The following is a 12,269-nucleotide window of genomic DNA, read 5'->3' on the forward strand; positions in this document are numbered from 1 at the left end:
AAGCTTCCTTTTTTCCCCCCTCCACCCAGCAACGGTTGAATACCGCCACCCACATCCACTCCACCCTACTTTGCTCTCAGTAAGCGAGAACAAGGGCGGGGAGGAAAGCCCAGAGAAGAGAGGATTCCTCCCCGCGTCCTTGCGCCATTCGCCCTTAAGACCAACCAGGAAGCGGCCGCCGCCGGGAGCCGGGCCACCTTAACAGTCGAGTAAGGGTCTGGCCGGGAGCCAAGCCCCGCCCCGGCCGGGCCCGGCCCCGCCCTCGCCCCGCCCCCGCCCCGCCCTCCGGCTCCCGAGGGCTGGGGAGCCCGAGTCTGGCCCGAGTTGGCTGGAGCTGTTGCCATGACAAGCATTTTCTCAAGCCAGCTCTGCTGTTGAGCTCGTCCAAAGCTGGGGGCTGAAGGAGGGCGGCGAGAACTTCCAGGGGAACCGTCCCCCGGCGGAGAAGCGAGGGCCCAGACCCCCGCGCAGCGCCCCTGCACGCGTTTTCCTCCAGGAACCCGAGCGGTCCTCCTCCTCCTCCTCCTCCTCCTCCTCGCCGGCTGGTTTCGGGAGGGGCGCGACCCAGCCCACTCCGGGGCCTGAGCTGGGGACGCGGGAGCTCCCGGCCAGCACCCGGGGCGACCGGAGGGTGGGCACCGCGCCCTAGCTCCTGCCCATGGAGAGCCGCAGGAGGGAGCGTCCCGCTTGGACAAGCCTGGATCTTTGCTAGAGAGAGAGGTAGGCTTGCAAAGAATGAATTGATCCGCAGTGTGCAAACTTTGTTTCTTCTCGATGGCTTTGAAAACTACCTGAAATAGCCCCCCATCCATCTTCTGTGTGTGTGTGTGTGTGTGTGTGTGTGTGTGTGTGTGTGTGTATGTGCGCGCGCGTGTGTCTGTATTTCTGTCTGTCTCTCTGTCTGGGTTTGCTGGCGCAGAGATTTGTCAAATACCGTATTTCTTTCCTAGGCGTAATCAAACAAGTGACTGCTTTTTTCTGTTTCTAGTTTTTGTCATTCTGGACATTGGGGTAGGGGAAGGGAAGGGCTGCCTTTTTTTTTTTCCACACCCCCATAGAGCCCTTCGGAAAAGCATTTCCCCGCCCCCCTCTCCCCAAACCGCTTCTGCTCTCCCCCTCCCCCTTGGCTTGGGAATGAGACGCAGAATGGAAAACTGTTGCAAAAATATTTTCCGTGTCTGTTCCCTTTCTCGAAAGCTCCAAAGAGAGCTGGGGGAAAGGGAAAAAAAAAATCCCAACAACAATAAGAAATCTTTCCCAGGAAGGAGGGGGAGTACGAGTGGGGAATTGGGAGAGGGGCGCGGTGGGGGAGGCTCGAAGAAGTTGGGGGGGGGTGGGAAAGGAGTGCACAAATTCTATTTCTCCGGCTTGATGGAGAAACCTCAGCAGTTTCTCGCTGCCGCTTGCAAAACATCCTCAGACTTTCACGTCTATAATTAGCCGTGGAAAAAGCTGGGAGTTCCCTGGTCCCGCTGTTGTCGGCGTGCGCGCGCGGAGCGTCGAGAACCAACTGTATGAGTGTCTCGGAGGGCACCGCCCCGAACCTCCCCGGGCCCCCAGGGGAGAGGGAAGGGGGTGCAGTTGGAAAGTTGGCAATTTCCAGGCTGGCGGCCGCGCGGGGCGGTGGGGGGTTAGTCATCGGCGTCGTGGGGAGGGTCCCTGGCGGGGCCGGGCGCCTGGCGGGCTGCCCGCGGGTGGCCGGGCACTCCCTGCGCTCCGCCGCGCGCTCGCACACTTGGCTCCACGCGGGCCGGAGGAGGCCGCCTGGCAGCCGCCCCGGGCCGCGCCCTCCGCGCCCGCGCCCGCGCCCGCGCCCGCGCCCCCGCATCCCGGGAACCGAGGGCCCTCGCGGGCATCCGGACCCGCGGCGGGGCTGCGGGGGTGTCGGGCCGAGACCCAGGCGTGCGCTCCCCGGACGGCACGGTGCCCGGGCATCCCCCTCCCCCACCCACCCTGCGCCCTCCTGGGGCGGCAGCAGGGGGTCTGTGGGTGGGGAGGGAAGAGGAGGCGCGCGCCGCCGCGGAGGTGGCCCCCAGGGCAGTGGCCGGCACCCTGGCTGGCTATGTGGGTAGTGGGTGGCACGGGGCGCTGGCTCGGGGAGTGGGGTGGTGGTGGGGGGCTGGGGGCGTACGCGAAGCAGCCACCCTGCACCCCAGCGAGCGCGCTCAGGGGAAGCAGTAAAGGCCGGCGCTTGGAACTGGAGGGAAGGGAACTCTCCGGAGCCCTGGGCCGGCCGGGGACGTGCAACAGGAACGGTTTTCCTGTTGAGGTGCTGGGTGCTTCAGACAGCGACACCCCAAGGTCAGCCGGTTCCTCAGTATTCTCATCAAGGGGGAGGCGCAGGGGACCCCAAACAGGACCCCTTCTTTGCCCGGCAGCCAGGGGTGGGCTGGGGACTCCGTTTCTCCAATCCTGATCTGCAGCCCCTGCCACCACCATCTTACACAGGCACAACCCCGAAATCGCGCCCCTCCCCACTTTGGGGGACCCCCACCCCCGCCTTCCCGCCACCCGCGGCAGCGGCTTCCCAGATGCCCAGGGACGCGGAGAGTTTTGGGAGCGGCGCGCAGAGCAGAGCCGGGAGTGGCGGCCAGGCTGCCCCGACCCAACCCGCCCGGGCTCCTCCCTGCGCCGCAGTCGTGGATGCTGACCGTCTCCCGAGGCAGGTGCGGGAGGTTTCCCGCCAGACCCTGCCCCTTTCTCTCCCTACCGTCGGTGCCTGGACTCAAGGTCAAGTCCGAGTTGCCCCCAGCGCTAGCTTCCCGGCTGGTGCCAGCACTTAAATCCGCAGAGGTTGGTCGGATGCAGAAAGTGGCATTTGGAGGAGCCTGGGAATAGTGTCCAGGAATCCAAACCCTAACTGGCCGGGTGGTCTTCAAATCCCCACTGCTGGCTTGGAAATCCGACTCCTGCCTGGGCATTCTTGGGGGGCTCGAAGCGGGGAGTGGGATCGTGTGTCAGGTGTGGCATCTCTGTCTGTGCGGCAGAGGAGACCTGGGCACAGTCTCAGCTCTGCGAGCATGAATGGCGCCGAGGGGAGCTGGGCGCCCTGAGGGTGTGCATCCATCGGGAGCTTTGTGGCCCCCTATCCTCACTGAATGGAGGGATTTGAGGAGAAGAAGTGGGGGGGTGTCAAGTTCAAACATTGCCCGGGACACCAGCCCTTACTCCAAAAACTTGCTTCTCTCATTCACTGCACTTGGCCTTTTCCTCGGTTCGCTCTGCACAGGCCTGCTGGGATCCAGGCCCAAAGATACCATCAGCCCTACACGCCCTGCGGGGCCCACCTTAGAGGCTTCTTAGAGGGGCACGTGGGCTTCACTTGACCTAGAAGAGGCTGTTTGCCCAGGGGCCTCCCTCCCTCTCTCCCTCCCTCCCTCCCTGCAGTGTGCCCCCAGCCTGCCTGAGACAGGGCGCCGCGTGCCCAGTCTGCTCCGTAGGTGCGTGGTGACCGCTCCTCCCGGTCACCCTGAGAAGAAGCCAGGCCGGAGGGTGAGGCCTGGGGCCTCAGGGAAGCAAGCAGGCAGCCCTGGGATGACATCTTTCTCTGTGCATTTCCCTGTTGCCGCAGGATGCGGAGGAGGGAAGCCCCAGGGCTGAAGGCCAAGAGGCCTGAGCCGGGCTTCCTCTCCGGCATCTCTCTTTGTCTCTCCGCTTTCCTCTCCCCCTGTGCCCGCCATTCATGTGTTCCACTGACTGACTTCCTCTCCCCGGGCCCAGCAGAGGGACTGGGGCTGGGCTTCTGCCTCCCAGGTCAGCCCAGAGGCCTGTGGCCAGGACGGAGCTCAGGTAGGGGTCAAGGAGTAGCTGCTGGGGGCGCGTCGGGGAGGGCGGGTGGGAGAGTAGCAATGTCCTAGAAAGCAGGCAGAAAAGTTGTGGGGGAGGGGGCAGGGTGACCTTTATTTCATTGATTTAGTTTTTGTTTGGGGGCCACACCCAGCGATGCTCAAATGTTATTCCTGGCTCTGTACTGGGGAATTATTCCTGGCGGTGCTCAGGCACGCCTGAGATTGAACCTGGGCAGGCTGTATGCAGGGCAAGCAAGCGCCCTACCCACTGTACTATCTCTCCGGCCCCCAGAGCCACCTTTATTTTGCCTTGCCTCATTCTAGTGTCTCTCTGACCGGTCTTCAGCCTCATCACTTCTCTGTTCTGTTTCCCGAGTCCAGTCTAGAAACCTCAGGGGAAACGCAGGAAGATGACCTGGGATGAGATCAGAGTTCTCTTTGCCACACCTTCATGCCCCATTGCTGGGGACACGGCAGAGGGAGGTGGCGTGGCTAGGAAGGGTTCACACACAGGGCAGGGGTGAGAGCCGCAGCAGCTGTGCAAGTGGGGGAGACCCGGGTTTGAGCCTCAGCAGTGCTTTACTTGGTTCTCCCCAGGACCGGCCCCAAGCACTGTGCTGGGTATAACCCCCACATCCTGCTAGGCGTGGTCCCCCCAGAGGGAAAAGGATTCTCAACTAGGTTCAGAGGACTTCTCGGGACACCTCATAGTAAGATCCACCCAGGTCAGATCAAGACTCGGGCACAGAGCAGCGGAGACACCGTGGACAGGGAGTTCAGAAAACAGTACAACATGGCACCAGCTCTTCCCCGGGCAGCCCTGCCGCTGGGAACCTACCCAGAAAGTTCACATGCACAGAGAGAAAAAGAACAAGGTGAGACTTCAAGGCATTCCTGTTATAAATTTTCTATTTATAACAGAAAATTTTAAATTTCTATTTATAACAGCAAATCAATGAACACTTTCCAATAGGTTTAGTAGTCTGGCCGAGTTAGCAATGGTATGTCCACCCAATGGGGGTATGATGTGACATCTTTAAGGCAAAATAGTTCTGTTAAAGATTTATGAGGGCCAGAGGGACCCTCTAGGAGTTGAAGCATTTCTGTTGCCTCAGACTCTCCAGGCTTGAACCCTAGCACCATTTATGGTCCCTGAGCCCCGCTAGGGGTCACTCCTGATTACAGAACCAGAAGTAGCCCCTAGCACTAGTGGGTGTGCCCCCCACAATAAAACCCAGTAGTTTCTGGATTTGAGCACTTTAAGCCTTGCTTCTGCGTATGGCCCCCTGATCACTCCCCCACGCCCCAGTGACCCTCAGCGGCCCTATGAGTCAGGAGCAAGCCCTAGGCATAGCCAGGTATGACCGAAAACTGAAAATAAATAAGAAATATAAGAAAAGGAACTATAAAAAAAATAAATGATCTCAAGAGAATGCTGGCTTCTCCAGAGAGAGGCGAGAGCCAAGTAAAATAAAGAACTGTGTCATACGCAGATGGGGCAAGGGGTGTGGGAGCTCAGGGCTAGTGAACTGATAGGATTGCTAGGCCAGAAATCACGCAAATAAATCATGAACTAAATGGCTCCCTAGAGGTGATGGAGGAGAACAGTGGGAGGAAAATAGGAAAGGGAGTCAAGCCTCTCTAATTATAGCTTCTTACACACTTTCATAGGTCTCTACCTATTCAACATGATATCAAATATAAAAAAAAATACAAAAATGTAAACCCGAAACTAACTGTAACAGAAACAATGAACCTAACTGATTGTCAGTTCTATGACAATGAATTAATTTACATATTTTCTCAGCTTGCTTCCTCATTCTTAGTGGAGGTATATTTTAAGAATCGAAGAACTGAAAAGAAATTCCTGAATTTTATTGATCATGGTACTGATGTCGCAAGGTAGAAACGTGTTTGCTCATTGTATGGTGGATCAAATGAGTATGTTGCTATTTCTGGAAGTTAGAATTTTGCTTTAGAAGAAAAGAAGCAAAAATATGGACTGGGGACGGGCTGGAGCGATAGCACAGCGGGTAGGGTGTTTGCCTTGCACGCCGCTGACCCGGGTTCGAGTCCCAGCATCCCATATGTTCCCTGAGCACCGCCAGGGGATTTTTCCTGAGTGCAGAGCCAGGGAGAAGATTGTTGTGATTCTTATGTACCTCCTGGAGCTGCCCACTGGAAGGTTCTAGAAGCATTGCTCCCCAGCTGCCCTGGTGTCCAGGGCTTTATTTCCCTCAAACTGAAAATAGCGCTCCGCAGAAAAATGACTGGTGCCAGATCCGGGACTGGGAAAGTTCAAGTGAGCTTCGTGATCCAGAATGGTAGATTAGAGTCAAGACAGAAAGACACAGGAGTTGGCTTGGAGAGACTCCCACTGGGCAGGCCCAGGACACGCTGAGCCCCAGGAAGAGGAATAGATAGGAAGACGCTGCAGAAAAGGGGCCACGGGTTCCGTTCTGACCTGGAGCGGGAGCAGGGGCGAGGACTCGGGATTTACGCAGGGTGATAAACCCACTGGGTGAAAGACTGGTCTCCGGGCCCCCTACCGCAGCCCTGCTCACTCCTCTCCAGGGAGACGCTGTGGTCCTGGGGGCCTCGGGGCTCTGCCCAGTGGTACCCGGTAGCCAGCGCCAGGCTGGCACCAGCAGCACCCCCCCCGCCCCCCTCGCCATGTGCTTGCTTGTCAAAACCGTTTATCCAGAATCTGATCTGGAGAAGACCAAAGATGAATCTGGAATGTGAGTCATTCTGCATGACCATGGACTGGAACCTCAAGAAGCTAGCTAGCAGGTCGTAAGAACACCCAGAAGTCACGTTTGGGCAGCAGGCCGGAGGGGAAGCCAGCCTAGATTTAAAGAAACTACCAAGACGTGCAGCCAAGTGTCGTGGTTACATCTTAATTGGATCTGTGTCTTGAAAAAAAGAAACATGTAAAAGACATCTTGGGAAAGTTGGGAATTTTAAAATAGTGGCGTTAGAGGATGCATAATGATTATTGATGTTTGAAGATTTGATAGTGGTCATGGTTTTATCAGAGAGTATTCTTGGTCTTATAGATCACACCACAAACAATAGGGGCCAAAGTGTCTGTAAGTGGTTTTCAAAGAATTTGGCAAGAAAAGTCTTGGGGGGGGGGCTGGAGCGATAGCACAGCGGGTAGGGCATTTGCCTTGCACGCGGCCGACCCGGGTTCGAATCCCAGCATCCCATATGGTCCCCTGAGCACCGCCAGGGGTGATTCCTGAGTGCATGAGCCAGGAGTGACCCCTGTGCATCGCCGGGTGTGACCCAAAAAGCAAAAAAAAAAAAACAAAAAGAAAAGTCTTTGCGGGGGGCACTGGAGTGATAGTACAGCAGGGAGGGCACTTGCCTTGCATGCAGCCGACCCGGGTTCCATCCCTGGCATCTCAGATGATTCCCCAAGCACTGCCAGGAGTAATTTCTGAGTGCAGAGTGTGGAGTAACCCCAGAGCACCACTGGGTGTGGCCCCAAACACACAGACACGCAAAACAGAAAACAACCCCCCAAAAGAAAGGAAGAATCAAAGTCTTTGTGCCCTGCTCAGCCATGCTGGGGAGCGGTGAATCTCACAGCTGTCCCCTAGACTGTTGGAATGTTTCCAATCTAGCTTTTTCCTAGTAATAAATTGGGTGGGGAATTCAGCCTGGGAGGGACGCCCTTCCAGTCCCCCTTCACCCTACGGGAGCCCCTTTTCTAAGCTCAGGGCACCCGGCCTTTCCTTTCGGGAGGGAGCAGCTGGGGTACACTGGGGTGGGCAGCCAAGGGCTGGGTGGGGGCATCTTCCCACCAGGCCCTATGGCCAGCAGAGGCAGCCTGGGCCAGAGGCTTCTGGAATCCCCCCCTACCTTCCCATGGGGGAGGGGTCCCAGTTCTGCGAGCAGGACCTGCAGCCCAGAGCAGATCCCCGTGTCCGTCCTGAGTCTGCGAGAGCCCAGCCGGCCTGCTCTGAGCTTCCTGTCTGGCCCGGGCGAGGCCTTGCAGGCCCGCTGTGGGGGCCCCCCCGCAGCTGCCCGGAGCCAGCCAGGTCCCAGCTCTGGGGCAAGAGGGGGTTTCCAGGCTGCTCCTGGCTTGCTGACCCCCTTTGCATGGAAGGGGGACGCGGAAGCCCAGCCCTGGTCCCCTCTGGTTTTCTGGCTTGCTGGGGTGCCAGGAAGTCAGGCAGGGGCAGACAGGCGGGCGTTTGTCCTCCGTGCCTCCAGGCATCCTGGACAGGCACGCGACCGGGAGCCTGGAAACTGGTCATCTGGGGCGGCGGGGTTTATCCCCCGCACCACGTCTGGTCTCCCGAGCAACTGCCAAGAGAGACGTTGAGCACTGAGCCATGAGTAGCCCCCGAGCATCCCGGGCTGTTGTTCTCTGCTCTCACCTCAGCCCCCCAAATGGAGCAGAGGGAGAACTGCTGAGTTGTACTTTTCCCTGCCGTGTGGTCTAGACGGAGACAGGTGGTGTTTCTGGTCCTCCCCTTCCCCCCGGCCCCCGCTTGGACAAACCGGCATTTCTGATTCAAGAGTCATCTTTCCTGCAAAGGAGGAAACGCTCAGCTTTGCCTCCTGGGGTCTAGCACCGTGCCGCAGCCTGGAGGCCCCAAGGAGGGGACAGGGGGTCACAGGCTTCTACCACCGGCCCTGACGTACCTCCTCGCCTACCTGACATTCCTTTATATTATTATTATTATTATTATTATTATTATTATTATTTTGGTTTTTGGGTCACACCCGGCGATGCACAGGGGTTGCTCCTGGCTCTGTGCTCAGGACCTGGCGGTGCTCAGGGGACCATATGGGATGCTGGGAATCGAACTCAGGTTGGCCGCGTGCAAGGCAAACACCCTACCCAATGTGCTATTGCTCCAGCCCCCCTTTATATTATTTTATTTATTTTTATTTTTATATTTTTGAGGGGGCACATTCAGTAATACTCAGGTGTCACTCCGGGCTCAGTGCTCAGTGATGATCAGGGGACTACAGGCAGTGCCAGGGATGAACTGGAGTTGGCCACATACAAGGCAAAGGCCCTCTCTACCCCTGCACTATTTCTGCAGCCTGGAGAGTTCTCTAAAGAGCACTGCCTCCCCGCTACCTTGCATGAGCAGGGTCCGTTGTATCCCAAGGCAGAAAGCAAGAGAGACTGGAGAGAATCCCAGAGGTCCAGGCCGTTGGGGGAACTTATTCTCTTTCAGGGAATAAATAAATAAATGTCCCAGGGATCAACCCCTCGTCCTGGGTAACCGGGCTCACCGAGAGGAAACGCCCGTCTACAGCCGCTGTGACTCTACAGAGGTCATTGCCTCTGGTCCACTCCGTTATTTTCGCATCATTCCACCGGAAGCAGAGCTGCGGGGTAGGTTCACCAGAGCTGCAGGTCGGGTGAGGAGACTTGATGCCCGGGGACACTGCCCCTCCCCCCGACCCCCCACGGAAGGCCCCCCCCCCCCGCTCCTTTATGGAATGAAGACAGCGGGAAATGGGGAGTAGCGGGCCCGTCCCCCCTCCATCGGGGCGGGCAGAGTGGGGGCCACACACGCGCCACAGGGCCTAGCACTGCGGCAGGCGAAGGATTGTTGGAATGTGGCCTGAAGGGTCCTAGAAATTATTCTTGGGTGAGGCGATGCCAAAAGCAGAGCCGGGTGGAGCGGGGGGAGGGCGGTGAGTGGACAGAGCCGAGGGTGCCCTGAGGTGGGCAGTTAGCTGCTCTGGCCACAGGACAACCGCCTTCCCCCCTACTCCCCGCCGCAGCCCCCCAGCCTGTGCCTGTCTGCGTCTCAGCCCCCGGGGCCGCTCCCAGCCTCATCTCTGCCTGTCTTGCTGGTGCTCGGGGACCCCTGGGAGGCTTCTGGCCTCCTCCAGTGAGGACAGAACCCGCAGAGCTGGCCCCGAGGCTTTCCAGCCTGGGTCTGGGAGACAGTGAGGGCGGGCGGGATCTCCTAATTCCCCCTTTCACAAGGGTCAGCCAGCAGCCGGTGTGTGGCCCCACTGCTCCCCGCCCCTCCCTCACTGCGGGCCTGTAACACCCCCTCCCCGGTGCCCGCCTGGAAGGGAGAACGCTTCTTGCCTGGCGCGGACGCAAGCTAGAAGCATCTCGGAAGATGCTGCGGCCACGTGAGTGTGGGCCGAGGCTCCTGCTGCTGCTATTATTAACAATTAAGGTCATTAGCCTGGGGGAGCGGGCAGCTCTCCCTCACCTCCCCTCCCCGGCGGCTCCTAATGGACCTGACTGCTTCTCGTGTGTGTATGTGTGTGTGTGTGTGTGTGTGTGTGTGTGTGTGTGTGTGCATGCAAGCATGTGTGCAAGTGTGTGCCCATGGGGGGCAGGGGGTGGGGGAGCCTTTCGTGTGTGCACACGGATGGGGCGGGGGGCGGGGGGCAGGGTCGTGGAAGGGGAAGCAGAAGTTCTGGGAAGGGCTGGGCAGCGGCGTCCTCCTGCCCGGGTCCCTGGCCTCCGCTTTCCTCAGGGCTGCCCCGCGAGAGGTCAGAGGAAGTGCGGAGGGGAAGCCTGGCTGTGCCTCTGACTCAGCCAGGTTAGCCGCCTGGCTCTGATTTGGGGGACCCCCCCTTCCCCGAGAGTCAGCAGGGCGCGGCCCTCTGGAAGGCCCTCGCGTCCGCCGGCTTGCTTGCCGGAGCCAACCTGTCATTTGTTTGTTCTCTTACCCGGTTGTTCATTCAACAAATGGCAAGGCCGGCTGCCAGCGCGGTGCCGGGCCGCGGGGAGAAACCAGGTTTCTCGGCGTTCCTACCTTGCGCTCCAGGGTGAGTCCCCGAGCCAGAGGCGGGGGTGCACAGCCAGCCCTCCTGTGCCAGTGCTCTCCCCCCTCCCCCCCAGGAAGCTAAGGCCGAGCTGGGCCAGGCTTAGGTGCTGTCAGGGCAGTGCTCAGATTCTCTCCTGAGTCCCTTTCCCGGGCCGGGACTGTGCTGAAGCCGGGGCTGGTCTAGCTGGGGGAGGAGATGGGGGGGGTCAGCTTTCTGTGGGCACCCCATGTTATCGGACTCTGCAGTTCCCTGCTTCCGTCCCAGAGTGACGAGCAGAGGTATTCGATCACAGGTCTGCCATGGGGGCAGCCTTGGGATAAACACAGAAGCTTCCAGAAAAACCCTCGTGTCTCCTGCCGGCCCGCCAGCCCCTCCATGCACTGAGCATGGCCTGTGTGGTGTGGAAGGATGGAAGAATTTGGTTGGTAGTTGTGGGGTGCAGAGGGGCTGAGGCGCAAGGGCCCCCTTCCTTGGCTCCGCACCGTGGGGTGGCAGCAATGTGGGTTCAGGAGGATGGACACTTGGTGCTGACGCTGATGCGGTGAATCCACGTCGGGCTTGGTGCTCGGGGTCTCTCAGCTCACCCCCCCCCAGTTCTGTGGCCCCACTAGGTGGCACTGTCCTCTCCAGGGCCTGGCCGGCCTGTGCCCCCCTCTCTCCGTCAGGACGGACACCCACACATGCTGTGCCTTAAGAATCGCAGCTGGGGCTGGAGCGATAGCACAGCGGGTAGGGCGTTTGCCTTGCACACTGCCAACCCGGGTTCGATTCCCAGCATCCCATAGGGTCCCCCGAGCACCGCCAGGAGTAATTCCTGAGTGCAGAGCCAGGAGTAACCCCAGAGCATCGCCGGGTGTGACCCAAAAGCAAAAGCAAAAACAAAAACAACAGAAAGCCAGAATCACAGGCACAGAAGTTCAAGCCATGTCCATGGTGTACTGGCAGTCCAGCTGGGACGGGTCTCCTTCCCTGAGTCTCGCAGACTCGCACCTTCCCTTGGCAGATCAGAAAGATGCTCACCCGGCACGAGACCCAGGCCCCGCCCTGGTCTGGCCCCTCCTCGGAGTCCTCCCATTGCTGCATGACTGACAAGAGCAGGGGGGACGGACAGCCTGACTGGGTGTCCCCTAACGCCAGGCGCTGTGCTAGGGTGTCACGCAGCTACCTTCCGGGGTCGGTAGAGGATTGTTTTAGGGACCATGTGACTGCCACTCAATGTGGGAGAGGACTAGTTGAGAAGTTAGCCCTGGGACTCAAGCCTGGTGCCAGCTGCCCTCCCCCGGGGTGCCTCCCCCCTGGGCGTTCGTGGGCTTTCTTCTCTGCCTCTCAAAGGCTCCTCTGCTCTCTCCTTCCTGGCCGGGACCCCCGCCGGATGCACCGAGTCTGTGTGACCTCCTGCTTCGTTAAACCTCCCAGACCGATTCCTCTGGCCGCTGGGGCGAGTGAGCAAAGAAAGCACACACAGTCTGAGGGCTTGGCCCCTCGAGGTGCTCCCTGAGCTTTAGTTTTTCTTTCTCAGTAAGTCAACGTAGAGTCTCGATCCGAACGCCAGGCAAGGAGGGCCCGTGCAGGGCTCGTATCAGCCCGGTCTCAGTGCCTGGGGTCTGCAGAAGGCAGGAGGGAGGGGTTGAGAATGTCCACCAGGCCTGCCCTCAGTGCACAGCCAGGACTAGATGCTTTTTTTTTTTTCTTTTTGGGTCACACCCTGTG

The 12,269-nt window shown here is 59.1% G+C and overlaps 1 protein-coding gene across 5 annotated transcripts in view; it reads left to right on the forward strand.

Moving 5' to 3' along the window:
- Window positions 1-293: 293 nt before the first annotated feature.
- ATP2B4 (ATPase plasma membrane Ca2+ transporting 4) overlaps window positions 294-12,269 on the forward strand; it is a 91,563-nt gene continuing 79,587 nt past the window's right edge. For 3 of the 5 annotated variants that reach the window (XM_055144248.1, XM_055144251.1, XM_055144254.1), the window contains exon 1: window positions 294-720. The gene's annotated coding sequence lies outside the window, so the exon portion shown is untranslated. The remainder of the gene's footprint in view (window positions 721-12,269) is intronic. The other 2 variants (XM_055144252.1, XM_055144253.1) reach the window with 1 other exon arrangement.

The sequence above is a fragment of the Sorex araneus genome, chromosome 7 (genome assembly GCF_027595985.1).
Source record: "Sorex araneus isolate mSorAra2 chromosome 7, mSorAra2.pri, whole genome shotgun sequence".
Lineage (NCBI taxonomy): Eukaryota > Metazoa > Chordata > Mammalia > Eulipotyphla > Soricidae > Sorex > Sorex araneus.